The 14,879-nt window shown below is 44.8% G+C and overlaps 1 protein-coding gene across 1 annotated transcript in view; it reads left to right on the top strand.

The window, feature by feature from the left end:
• SYTL5 (synaptotagmin like 5) overlaps nt 1-14,879 on the top strand; it is a 1,215,112-nt gene that overhangs the window by 242,738 nt on the left and 957,495 nt on the right. The gene's annotated exons all lie outside the window — the stretch shown is intronic.

Below are 14,879 nucleotides of genomic sequence, written 5' to 3'. Positions count from 1 at the left end.
TGTTCTCATAATGAAGAAGGTCAAGGTTTGGCGCCCTGTAATACATTTGAAAAAAATTAAATAAGTTCCTGGTATACAGACATTTCTAGATAGAGGGGATCTATTGAAGGACATATTGCAGGAAAAAGACTGGTTGGTAAAATTGGATTTAAAGGATGTACATTTTACAATGCCCATGGAAAAAGTCTCTTGGAAATATTTGCAGTTCAGGTGAAGAGGTGTCCTATATCATTTATCTACCTTTTGGGTTGTGCTCAGCTCCTAGGTGCTTCACCAAGGTGGTGTGCCCAGTAGTGGCCTTACTAAGACAAAGAGACATCTGATTGATAATCTGTTTTGAGGCAATATCGCTTTTGCCTCAGAACAGGATAGAATTGTTAAAACACCTTACATGGACAAGGAACCTTGCAGATAGTTTAGGGTTTATAATAAATGTGGAAACGTCTTTTATGGTCCCTACAATGAACCTAGATTTTTGGGGTTTTTCAGGTCGATACTCAATTATCTCAGTTAATTCTTCCTCAAAAAAAGACAAGGAAGGAGATAAAAGTTGTTTTGGAAAAGAAACTGGTTATCTTGAGAGACCTAGTGAGAGTACTCGGACTTGTATCATCACCCATTCATGCTATTTCCCCTCGTCTATTGCATTACAAAGCTCCTCAGAGACTGAATTGAACTGGGATTGAGAAAAGGTTTTTCACTTGCAGAACCAACTTCATTATCAGTGAATGCTCGGGAGGATTTTAAATGGTGGTTCGACAATCTAGAAACTTGGGATTGCACAACCATGTTTGAAAATGTTTCTGAGTTTGACTTTGAGTCGGTTACCAGCAATTTTGGTTGGGGAGCTCATTTGACCAAGTGAGAAACCAGGGGGAAAGGTTCCAAGGAGGAACAATTGCTACACATAAACTGTTTAGCTGGTATGAAAGCACTGATAAGTTTAAAGAATTTATTGGTGAACACTGTAACCTTGATTCGTTTAGACAGTTTTACAGCCATTTCATACTTAAATTGATTGGGTGGTTCGAAATTAAAAAAATTGGCAGATTTAGCAAAACAGATATGTTATTTTTGTTGGGAACACAAAATCCCTTTTAAGAGTAATATATTTCAGGGCAGGAGAATGTGAGAGCAGATTTTAATTCCAGATACCTCAGGGATTTCAGCGACTGGAAGTTGAATCCTGTAATTTTCAATATGATTCAGAGGTTATAGGGATTAAATCAGGTAGATTTGTTTGCAAGCTGACTAGTCTACCAAGTACACAGATACTTCAGCTGGAGACCGAATCCTGGGGCAACTGCAGTAGACTCCTTTCTACTGGAAGGAAGTTATGCTTTTCTCCCATTCTCAATGATCCAGAGAGTGTTGAGAAGGTCTGGTCAGGGAGATGCAGAATCAAAAAGATAATTCCAGGTGGAAGTTCTCAGGTTTGGTTCTCAAGTATAATGCAAATCGTAGTAGAGATACCCCATCTGCTTATGGTTACCTTGATTCTTCTGGTAGATTCAGAGGGAGAGGAACAGGCTTTGGTTTTAGAGGGGAGTATGAACCTTCTTGTTTAGATGATTTCAGGGGTACCAGTGGATATTCAGGTCTTTCAGGAAAGGCTAGTTACTTATTGGATGAGTCCAGGGCTCCAGGCACCAGAAAACGTTACAAGGGGGTATGGAAAAAATAATGTAGTTGGTGCATGGAAAGAGATTTGTATCCCGTTGAGGCTCTGGATGCAGAAGTAGCAAACTATCCGACAGATTTGTTCAATTCTGGTCTTTCTTACAGGACAATTAATTGCTACAGATCAGCTGTGTCAGCAGGAAGTGCTTTAACAATCAATTTTGCATAAGGAATTGATCGTTTGATACGTAGAGGGATGAAGGAATTAGTTTGTCTTAAGAGACCTCCTAAAGCTTGTTATGATTTGTTATGGGATATTAGATTAGTATTTAGATTGTTCACATCATGAACAAGTCATAATTATTTTTCTCTGAGACAAATATCTCTGAAGCTAGAAACTTTGTTTTGCGTAATTACATTTAGAAGGGTTTCAGATGTTAAGGCCATGGAGATTTTTAATAGATATTATTTTCCAGAGCGGGGCTACACTTTTATCTTTGGAAAATAAAACCATGTCTGAAACATATGAAAACAAATTGTTATCCTTTAGAGCAGATAGGGAGATACAGTTATTCCTGTCATATGTGAAGCCTTGTAGAGCAGTTTTGACAGCTACTTTATTGTCAGAAGGAGAGGGAGGATGCTGTTGTTCCAGAGGATCCCAAGGAGGATGTCCCATGGCACATTTCTGGCCGAACAGCAACCAATTTTCAATCATCTGCATTTCTTACACAGACTGGGCAGAAATGTTAGGCACCTGAAAATGCCACCATTGTTGAGATTCTCTGGGACCTGGAAAAAGGCAGAAATTAGCATTAAAAAAATCGTAGAAATTCACTGAAAAAACCATAGGTTTCAGGGGTGCTATAGTTAGCTGGACATTTCACTCGTACAAAACCATAGAAATTCCCCCGTTATAGTTAGCATTCCATGTTAATTTCTAACTATAACGGGCCTGAAACCTATGGTTTTTTAAGTGAATTTCTAAGGTATTTTAAATTCTAGTTTCCAACTATTCCTACAGAGGTAGGACATGTGAAGAAAGAAGCATTAGAATTGCAGAAAGAAGCAACAGAAGTCCACAAAGACGAAGAAAAGTGCAGGAAGAAGCAAGATATGCAGAATGAACAGAGGAGCAGTAAGAGGTCTTGTTGCTAAATCATCCTGTGCCCTCAACTTTTTCAGATGGGTACTGGTGGTAACTGACTCTGACTAACCATGCCTAGAGCTAGTGCTATGCTAAAAGAAACTTAGAATACAGTGAAAACACCTACATATACTAGGGTATACTATGCGTTGGGGTACCCCTGTGATTAGCATGACCTCCTCTGTAAGGCCCTAGTACACGGGTACTCAAAGTACGGCCCGTGGGCCGCCAGCGGCCCGACAACGCAGACCTTGCTGACATTGTACCTGTGTTCTCCTTTTTTTTCTCAAGTGTCAGCAAACACCGCTGGTACTGATCTGTGGGGCCGAGAGATTCCAGCCACAGTCTGAGTGGAGCTGCAGGAGCGCTAAGAAGAGGTGAAGGATGCCTCATTAACATGTAAATGGTCTTTTGAAGACCTGTGAAGTACTGGGGTGCGGCTGTGTGTGTGCCCGGGAAGCTATGGGGGAGAGGGCAGCAGGGAGTGAGAGCTTGCCTCAAACCTTTATGGAGTGTCTGCATTCAATAGGCAGCGAGTTCCAGAAAGTAGCAAATTCTGAAGATTAGAAGAGCTTGCACGCGTAAACCATTATTTTACAAAAATGAAAGGATAGAGTACATTTATGTTTCTGGTCTTCAAACTCAATCTCTTCTAGGCTCTTTGACGTTTAAAACACAAGTGAGAACTGCTTAAAATGCATGTTCTTTTTCTTTACACCGTTTCTTAAAGAAAATATTGTTTTCATCTGAAATTGAGCAATTAAATGTAGAATCTATAAAGCAGTCCTATAACTCTAAGTAAGCCATGATATAGCAGGCATTGCCATGTGCTCAAATGTTTTGATTATTGCCGCCTATTAGCTGATGGTGAAAAACTTTGAATTACAACACTGAAATAAATGAGCACTGTAACTGCTATGTCATTCTGGGGGATAAGCACCACCTCAGCCAGCTCTGCGACCTAGGTAAGGGGCAGCACGCGTTGTGTGCACCACACTCGCCTCCTGCACATCTTGTACTTACACCAGCGGCATGCACCGCCCCAGCCGCCCACTGCACACTCTGCAACAAGTCATGCAAGCTGAATAAGGGGCTGCGTGTTGCGTGTGCACGCGTGGCTTCCTGCACAGTAACCTCTTGCACATGGAGCACTAACACCAGTGGCATGCACCACCTCAGCCGCCCTCTGCACCCCTGCGACAAGTCCTGCAAACTAGGTGAGGGGCTGCATGTGGCGTGTGAACATATGACATGCCATGGTACACACTAACCTCCTGCACGAGGGACACCAACTCCAGCAGCATGTTTCACCCAGTCACTCCCTGCACACTTTAAGAATTTCGCACACGGTGTGTATATGTGCATAATAAAATTCGAACGAGAGGCGCCTGCAACTGGTTCTGCGAAGTAGGTGAGGGCTTGCACTCTGTGTGTGTGCATACCTGATATGTCATGCTGATGTCCAGGCTCATTGCACACTAAACACTAGTCACCCCAACAATATCACAGCTGTCTATGCTCGGCAGTTAGAAACATGCACACCCAGGTTGTAATACTTTCCACAAACCATCATCCTGACTTTGTATACCGCCCTGCACTTGTGCATACAGAGCGGTAGCCTGCACATGAACACTACCCTCTGCACAGGTCCAACAAGAAAAGATTGACACTGCACACCGCCACCCGACGCTTTCCATCATGGGTGCACACGTCCACCATGTGTGCACACATACAATAAGTATCCCCTCCTGCTCACTTCAGCTGTTCCCAATTCTCAGACCTAACAGTGTTGCTCATCACTATGTACTACTTTACCTAGAACGAATAACATGACCATAGAGCCTCAGTTCTGTGGACTCTGCCCAATGAGCCCGGGTGAGGTGGGAGGGCAACAGGGAGTGAGAGCACGGGTGAGGTGGGAGGGCAGCAGGGAGTGAGAGCCCTGTGAGGTGGGAGGGCAGCAGGGAGTGAGTGCCCGGGTGAGGTGGGAGGGCAGCAGAGAGTGAGAGCCCGGTGAGGTGACAGAGGGCAGTAGGGAGTGAGAGCCTGGCGAGGTGACAGAGGGCAGCAGGGAGTGAGAGCTGGGTGAGGTGAGACAGATAGAGATAGAGACAGATGAAGACATATAGAGACAGAGACAGATAAAGGTAGAGACAGGGACAGACAGAGCTAAATAGGGTCGGAGACAGTGACAGAGGTAGAGACAGATAGAGGTAGAGACAGACAGCGATAGAGACAGAGAGAGAGAGACAGAGAGAGAGACAGAGAGAGACAGAGATAGAGACAGAGATAGAGGCAGGGACAGATTGAGACGGAGACAGATAGAGGCAGAGACAGACAGAGATAGAGACAAAGAGAGGTAGAGACAGAGACAGAGAGAGACATGGACAGACAGAGAAAGATAGAGGCAGAGACAGACCGAGACAGGCAGTGACAGAGAGAGGGAGAGGGAGACGGAGACGGAGAGGGAGACAGAGGGAGACAGAGGGAGGGAGAGAAAGGGAGACAGAGGGTGACAGGGAGGGAGGGGGAGGGAGAGAGAGGGAGACAGAGAGAGGCAGACAGAGAGAGGGAGACGGAGGGAGTCAGGGGTAGACGGAGTGAGGGAGGTTGACAGAGAGAGACAGAGGGAGACAGAGACGGAGAGAGAGGGGGAGACACAGAGGGAGGGAGACAGAGGGACTGAGACAGAGGGAGGGAGACAGAGGGAGACAGAGAGAGCGGGAGTGGGAGGAAGGCAGAGGGAGCAAGTTAGGGAGAGACAGAGAGAGGGAGACAGAGGGAGGAAGACGGAGGGAGGGAGACAGATAGAGGGAGGAGAAACATAGAGGGAGGGAGATAGAGGGAGGGAGACAGAGGGAGAGAGAGGGAGTTGGTGGGAGGGAGGCAGAGGGAGCGAGTCAGGGAGAGACAGAGGGAGGGAGAGGGAGACAGACAGAGGGAGGGAGACAGGTAGGGGGAGAGACAGATAGAAGGAGGGAGATAGAGGGAGGGAGATAGTGGGAGAGAGACAGAGGTAAGTGAGACAGAGGGAGAGAGATAGAGGGAGGGAGGAAGATAGAGGGAGGGAGGGAGATAGAGGGCGATAGAGGGAGAGAGGGAGATAGAGGGAGAGAGGAAGATAGAGGGAGCGAGATAGAGAGAGGGAGACAGACAGAGGGAGACAGACAGAGGGAGAGAGAGAGGGAGACAGAGGGACGGAGACAGAGGGAGACAGAGAGAGGGAGACAGAGGGTGAGATTGAGACTGACAGAGGTAGGGAGAGAGAGAGAGAGAGAGAGAGAGAGAGAGAGAGAGAGAGAGAGAGAGAGAGAGAGAGAGAGAGAGAGAGAGATAGATAGATATGTGTGTATGCCTGGTCTGTTGTGTTGGCTCAGTAGACGAAGGCGTCCGCTGCAGGGACCTGTGTTCAACCTCATGGTGGCGCACTATAAGTTGGGGGATTAAGTCCCCCTGATTCCTGGGGATCCCTGGGGACCAAATAGCCCACCAGACACCTCCAGTAAGCGCCACAGAGCTGCGTTGCAGAGAGGTGTAAAAAGCGGTGTGGCTTGGACCACCTTTCTGAAAAGCAGGCCTCTGGCACTTACTGGAGGTACCTGGTGGGCTAGTTGGCCCAAGGGGCCCTCAGGATTGAAGGGGACTTAATTCCCCAACTTAAAACGTGCCACAGGGCGTGTTTGCACACGTCACATCAGGCCCTGCCCCTCCTTTCACCACTGTGCAAAAGCGCCCGTGGTGTGTTTTAAGTTGGGGGATTAAGCCCCCTTGAATCCTGAGGGTCTCCGGGGTCCAACTAGCCCATCCGGTACCTCCAGTAAGCACCACAGAGCTGCATTGCAGAGAGGTGTAAAAAGGGGCGTGGCCTGGACCACCTCTCTGCAAGGCAGGCCTCTGACACTTTTTGTAGGTACCTGATGGGCTAGTTGGCCCCCAGGGGCCCTCAGGATAGAAGGGGAATTAATTGTTCAACTTAAAACACACCACAGGGCATGTTTGCACACATGTCACATCAGGTCCGCCCCCTCCCTTCACCACTCTGCAAACGCGCCCCGTGGCACGTTTTAGGTTGGAGGATTAAATCCCCTTAAATCCTGAGGGTCCCTGGGGTCCAACTAACCCACCAGGTACCTCCAGTAAGCTCCACAAAGCTGCGTTGCAGAGAGATCTAAAAAGGGGCGTGGCCTGGACCACCTCTCTGCAAACGCAGCCCTGTGACGCTTACTGGAGGTACCTAGTGGGCTAGTTGGCCCCCAGGGACCCCAAGTATTGAAGGGGAATTAATTCCCCATTTTAAAACGCACCACAGGGCGCGTTTGCAAACTGTTGTTGTGAGGAAGCGGGGCCTCCCATTTTTTTTTTTTTTTTAGAATGGGCCTGTGTGGCCCCCTTTCTTTTTACTTTTTTTTGGGCCCTGGGGACCCCATCCCCCAGGGCCTTACCCATATTTAAAAAATAATAATAAATTGACTGGGAAGGGGGCCACGTGGGCCCCTCTCCCGTGGCCAATTCCAGCCCCGGGGACCCCATCCCTCGGGGCATAGCCACATTATTGTAATTTTTTTTCTTATGGTGGGGGCTGCGTGCCCCCCCCCACCTGAGGCCTCTATTGGCCCAGGGGCCAGTCTTTATTTATTTATTTTTATTTTTTGCCGGGCCTCTTCTAGCCCCGGGGACCCCATCCCCCAGGGTTGGCCCTCTCCGTTGGGGACCGTGGGGGGAGCCCCAATGCCCCCACGGTCACTGCCGGCTCCCAGTGTCCTGCGGGAGCCGGCATTGCTTTTCCACACAGGGAGCTGCTGACATGCAGCTCCCCATGTGGAAAAGCAATCTGGTTTGCATTTTCGAAGAGAGAGCAGGTTTCCTGCTCTCTCTTCCAAAATCCAAACCAAGTTTGCTATGGCAGGGTGGGAGCGGCGAGGCTCCAGCCCTGCCATAGCAAACAGCAGTGTCCCGAGGGTGGGCACCCCAGGACACTGCAGGAGCCGGTCCTGGGGGGGTTATGCGCAATTTGAATTGTCATTGCGCATAAAACCTACTGAGGGAAAACAATGTTTTGCTCACAATTGAAACCATATGCCCCAGAAAGCATCTACCAAGGTTTGCATTCAGCAACGCCCACGGAGGGCCAGAAATTGAATAAAAAGTACTAGACACTGATGGTGAGCATTTGATGAGTGATTCTAGCAGCCCATGAAGAAGAGGATTGGAGCCATGAAACGCGTCATCAAATTATGTTAATTTTGGAATGTCAAGGCGAGTTGCATTTTAACGTGAGAACTCTGGGAGTGCCTTCTCAATGCTCCGGGCATATTGAATAACATATATAGACATAGTCCCAAATTGCCACTGAAATCATGCTGTACTATTACGAACTAGTGCAGCTTTTGTGCGATTTGCAGGACGTATTATATTCCAAACAAAAACTCCTCACAAACCAGCCAGAGCACTCATCAGGTTTACAACAGTTTTATTGTCATCCCAAAAGACGCGTTTTGGCATTCTTGCCTTTATCAATGTTGGTGAAAGGCAATTTGCCGCCTGTGAATTATTTAAAAACAGTCCTGGCTTAGCTCTCCTTGGACAATTGCAATTAGCAAGTGAAGACAGACTATCTTAAACATTGTTTTATACTTGCATGCCGTAATAATGACTAGTTTTTACATAGTTGTTTTTTTTTACTGGTAACGCTCAGATATTATCACAGTCTTTAGTAGATGTTTTTACCTTACTGGTTTAGAGCCATTACATTCATCAGGCACACTGATAGTTTTCACTACATTTCTGTTTTGCCAACCACGAAGGGACAGATTAAAATCATTGAATTCACTGTGTCCCTCATTCTTCTGCAATTGCCATATCATACATCGCCTGCCCGCTGGTAAAGGTTTTGTAACCCATAACCTGTCATTATAGTAACGATTGACTTCCTGTCAACGGGTGCAATATTATCCTTGGCAGCAGTAGTTCAAGCAATCCATAGTTAAACATATTGTCCCAAATTGCCACTGAAATCATGCTTGTGAACAGGTGCATCCTTCGTGCGAGTGGCAGCACATATTATATTCCAAACAAAAACTCCTCACAGAGCAGTCGGAGCACTCATCAGTTTTACAGCAGTTTTATTGTCAGCCTAATAGATACGTTTCAGCGTTCTTGCCTTTATCAATGTTGGTGAAATGCAATGTGCTACCTGTCAATTGTTTAAAAACAGTCCTGGCTTAGCTCCCATTGGACAATTGTAATTATCATGTGAAGACAGACTATCTTCAACATTGTTTTAGACCTGCATAGTTGGTTTTTTTTATTGGTAACGCTCAGATATTATCAGTCTTTAGTAGATGTTCATCAAGCATGCTCATTCTTTTTTAATGCATTTCTGTTTTTCCAAGAATGCTGAAACGCGCTTACATTTTTTCCCGGGACCAGTCCCAAGATGGCTGCCTAACGTCCTTGTTGAAGTGTTGACAGCCAATCAGATTTCAGCAAGGTAACTGTCAGATGTTCGGAGGATCCACGTTCCTAGATATTAAAATTATGTTTTTCCCTTTATATCTCAAAAAGTACTGAATGGATTTACACAAATTTGCCAAAAGGGTGTTTTCTGGACTAACAGCTACCTTTCTGCAAAATTTGGTGTCATTCATTTATTGGGAAAACACACGTTTTTGACTCCCCCTCCCCTTTTTCTTGGCCCCTGCATGACGGATCACCCCAAAACTTTCCATGCACAACAAGACCCAAATTGACACTTTTTTCGAAAAAATGAATGAAGATTTGTCAAATGACACCAACGATAAAGGCAAGTAAAAAAACGCTTTTCCAATGGAAACTAGGTCCTAACTTTAATTACCTACTGGAGACCGCTAGTAAGTAATATATATGTGTGTGTATGTATATATATCTAAGACCAAAATATATTGACATTCAAGTTATCTTAATATTCCCAAAGTGCAAAATCCCGACGCAATTTTAAAGTGGATTTTTGAAAAGGGCTACAGCAAAACCGTCTGGAAGGAATTACACAAAATGTGGCACAAAGCTAGATCTTGGTCCATAAAGCAAGTTTTTTGAATTGGTGTAAATCCTTGTAGTATATCTGAACGATTGGGTTCAAGGGACTCTCACTAGAGACCTGCAAGATCAACTTTAAAAAATTGAGCATTCTGACTGGCAAGGTACCTTTTTACCCTTCTTGGTCTGGTGAAAGTGAGGATCTGATTGGCTGGCTGCAACAGGAACAAAAATGTAACTTCAGCCATTACAGGTCTTATGGACTTAGTCCCCTGTCCTGAAAATGACTTTTAAAATAAAAAAAGATATAAGGAGACATGGTAGGAATACCCTGATTCACTCACCCCTGTGGGGTGAGTGGTTCTAGAGAGACCCCCTATGTGTCAAAATAAAAAATCCTTTCTTTTCATAGTGTTCCCACAGGTTCTCAGAGGGGAAAAAACAGCACCCATCATAGTGCTTTATATTAATATGACCACCGGGTTGGGCCAGTACCCAGAGGTCTTTAGGTTTAAATATTTTGGGTAAGAGCGGAAAGTGGAGCACTGCTTCCCAAGCTGATTTCGGCCCTTGGAATCCCTTCCCCCTGGGGATTGCCATATAACATTTAGGGGAGGGAAGGTGTGCGGCCCTCCCTGGCCGTTCACAGCTTGGAACCATATTCCCCAGGGCACGGTATACATGATAAAGTGGAGGAGGCAAATGGACCCCATCCCTGGGCCGATCACAGCCCCAGGCACCCCAGAACCTGCCATACATAGTAAAGGGGAGCCAGTGCATGGTCCCCCTTAGTCGGCCATAGGCCCAGGAACCCTCACCCCCATGGCTTGCTATGCATAGTACAGGGGAGGAAGATGCACAGCCCCCCTCCCCAAGCTGATTCCTGCCCCAGGGACCTAATCCCCTGGGGACCGCCATATGTATTAACACAAAGGTGGTCGGCCTCCTCCCTGAGCCCAGGACTGGCTCTACAATTGTGTCATGGGGAGCCCGCCCCCCAAGACAACATTTGCTAGCCTGCAAGAGCGCGGGCAGGAAAATCTTGTCTTCTCCCTGCCATTGGGCAAGAGCAGACATTTGTTTCCCTACCTGTGCTCATGCAGGAGGGGAAATTCTGATTGTTCCAGCCAGAAGGGAGATTTGAAAAATACCTTCTACTGATGCACCCATCAAGTTTACATGTGGGGAGACTGTGAGGCATGGAGGCCATAGGGCTCCCTCTGCAGCTCCCCCTGCAGCCCCAATGTTGTTTGCTGTGAGTGCCCTGGGTGGACACAGGGGCACCCATATAAGGCCCTGGGGCCTGCCCCCTCCTCTTAATAAAAAAAGGCCAGGGGGATTGGGTCCTCAGGGCCCATAGTGGCTCGAGGAGTAGGGCTGCGCGCTCCCTCTTAATTAATAAAAAAAGGCCCCCTCCCCCAAAAAATAAAAAAAAGGCTGCAGGGGAAGGGGTCCTTAGAACCTGTATATGCTTAAAGAGGGAGGGGCATCTTGACCCGTCACCCTAAATAAATGAGTATAGCCCCAGGAGATGGGATCCCTGGGGCCTGTAAAGAATTGGGAAGGAGGGGCTACATGTCCCCTCCAGAATAATTTTTAGAAAATGGCGTCCGGGGTGGGGACAGAGACACTCAAAATAAAAACAATTGAACAATACATGAGCGGCAGGACCTGCTCATTTGACATTCACTGTTCCTTGAAGGAGCACCCAGTGATGCTCTGAGAAGGCAGTACAAAAGTACCCTGCAATTCTTCTAGGTCATTAAATACATGACCCGAGGACAAATTACCATATTTTGTAAAAACACTCTTAGCTGGAGCTGTATGCTCTTCAGCTAGAATGCAAGACCCTCGTGGGGTTGTTTTTATGATAGTGTTTTGGGAACTGAAAAATGTTAAACGGAAGACTCAAAGACATGGGGCCATATGTATCAAGCCTTTTGCGAATCGCAGAGGCCGAAATTCGCAGAATTTCGGCCTTTGCGAATCGCAAAAGGCCTTTTTGCATGTTTTGGTATGTATGAAATATTCGCAAAATAAGGAATTGCAAAGATTCCTTATTTTGCCATAGCATTTAAGGAATCCCAATTTTGCGATTTCTTAAATGTTATGTATGTAGCATTTTTGGGCTGCGAATTATGGTTAAGATTTCGCAAATTACCACCAACTTGTAGTTGATGGTAACTTGCGAATTCTTCAAAAATGCACAATTTGGCATTTTTGAAGGTGGCATGTGATGCACACACATGCTCATAGATGATAACACGTACATGAAACTGCCAAACAACCCTACTAATCAATTCAAAGAAACACTCCAAAATATCGTTACCAAAGCACATGAATCAGGAATCATTGACGATCGTACAAAAAAATTTTGATTCAAGAATATCCAAGGAGCCCATCAATACATATGACACCTAAAATTCACAAGAACATTGTAGATCCACCCTTCAGGCCAATTGTTTCCACCAAAGGATCCCTACATGAAACTGTGGGGATATTCTTAGACAAATACCTCCAACCTTCAGTCACCAAAATGAAAAGTTACGTGAGGGATACTACTGAATTTTTACAAAAGCTTTCGGAAGTCTCTATTCTACCTGATGAACAGTTAATACCATGCACTGCTGATGTTAGTGCATTATATACCTCCATCCCCCATGATGGTGGTATAGAAGCTATTGAAAAAACTATTCTACACAGTGACATTGATGTACCCATGCAAGAGTTTCTGATGCAACTTATGATTTTTACTTTATACCACAGTTATTTTGAACATGATGAAAACTGGTACCTTCAAATGTCTGGAATGTCCATGGGAAACTGTGCGGCTCCCACATACGCAAATATATATATGAAAGAGTACGAGGAGCTACATATTTATGGAAATGATAATCTTAATAACAACATCAAGTTATTTATACGTTACATTGATGATCTGTTCATCCTATGGAAAGACTCAGAAGCGAATCTACAACGAGCCCTGACAGAGTTGAACACTAAAAACAAAAGAATCCAATTCACATGGCAAATGAGTAATGAAACCATCCACTTTTTGGATGTGGTCATCACCAGAACTCCAAATGGATTTAAAACGAACTTGTATCGCAAACCCACAGACCGTAATAACACTCTCCACTACTCCAGTTTTCACCAGGGAGCACTCAAAAAACACTTACCATTTTCCAAATGCTGCGCGTCAGACGCATAACATCTGATGATCAACTTGCTGAACAACGCATCAATGAAATGAGTGAACGATTCAATGAAAGAGGATACCCCAAAACCATACTAGAAAACGCGAAAACACAGACCCTATCTACCAATAGACAAGATGCCTTAAAGAAATCCACAAAACCACAAGATAATAGACTGGTTCTTGTATCAAAATTTTCCACTATGAGCCCTACCTACAAGAAAATCATTCTCAAACATTGGCCAATCTTGGAACTTGAACCCGACTTTAAAGATCTGTTCAAAAAACCACCCATATTCGCGTACTCAAGAAGTAATAACAATAAAGAAATCCTTGAAAAACCTCTTGTTACCCACACAGAAAACAAAGGCACACGTCCTTGCATGAACTGCAGCAATTGCAATAATATTATCAGAGGGAATTCCATCACCCACCCTATGAAAGGAAACAACATCAAACTTCACGTAAATGCTACCTGCGATTCCATGAATCTCATCTATTCTCTAAAATGTCCATATGGCAAAATCTATGTGGGGAAAACTGAGAGAAAAATCAAAGTGCGGATAAACGAGCACAAATCTAATATAAGAACTAAAAATGAAAAATCTGCCGTTGCTGTTCACTTCAATGAACACAAACACACAGTTGCCCAAGTAAAATTTATGGTCCTTGAAACCATTTGTAAAGTTGAAGGTAGAGACAATCGTAAATTTCTACTGCAACGCAAAATGACATGGATTTATCGTTTACAAACTATGAAGCCCTTTGGATTAAATGACAGAACTGAATTTAGTTGCTACTTATAACTCTTTCATTTTGAACCACGTTCCGTGGCTCACTGATACTGACACTTTGTAGTGGCTTGTCATCCATCTACTGAACTATGTTACCTTGCTGTTTTGAATGTGTACAGTGTTTGTACTTAATAACCTTATATTTATTGTTTTTATATTTGTGCAGTCTTTCAATGTCAACATACGGTCCTCTTACAGTATTTTTTAGAGATGTATTGTAATCTCCTACACCCTTGTTTGTTCCACTTAAGATGGCCGATACGCTAGTCCATCATCTATTTTTTTCACCGTCACGTGACTAACCCTTTCCATCACTTAAACCACACACAGTCCTTCTTCCGCGTTCACGTCGGACGACTGTTGCCGTTCCTTCCGGATCCCTAGCACGTAAACTTCAACTAACTTCAAATGTAAGTCACATCACTTTCACGCGTAACTTTTTTTAAAGGCATTGTTTATGCTCACAGGGAACCTGACGTCACGCTATCTTTTTCCGCAGCAATGCCGATTTTCTTCGTTTGAATGACCGTAAGTGGTCTCTCTACCTTTTTCATGTTCCCGTTAGGCCCCTGTGTTTGTCCTTGCGAGATACACATGCGGTCTTTGCTAGTCACCTTACCACAATATGCAGTGTAACGTGGGTTTGTCCCGGCGTTAGTCTATTTCACTTGTCAGTGTTTTTTTTACCTTTAAGCACAATATTGTTTATACACACCACGCTGCTATCGACAATTGTGAACTTCACAGAATATACTAGCACGAGACCTCTGCACATTCACCCACCAGTATATCACGCCGGTGCATGTTATCTACTACATCACCTGCATGCTACCTTTTAATTTAGTACAACTTTTAATTTTGTACTACATTCCGCATGATTCATTATATCTTCTTCATCCTTCACAGTACTCCTTGAAAAAGGGCCAACCCACACGAAATGCATTGGAGTTGGAGTTTATATAATCAACTCAATGATCAATGAGATTATCATCATTATATCGTACAAGTTGAAATGTTGAATACATTTATCGAAATTGACTATTACATATAAACTTTGGAAATATCAACCTATACTTAGTGGAGTCTTTTTTGAACCTAAAGGAGTGTC

Source organism: Lissotriton vulgaris, chromosome 8, assembly GCF_964263255.1.
Source record: "Lissotriton vulgaris chromosome 8, aLisVul1.2, whole genome shotgun sequence".
In the NCBI taxonomy this organism is placed as follows: Eukaryota; Metazoa; Chordata; class Amphibia; order Caudata; family Salamandridae; genus Lissotriton; species Lissotriton vulgaris.
Note: the sequence above shows the minus strand (reverse complement) of the source record. Positions and strands in the feature narration are given on the sequence as shown.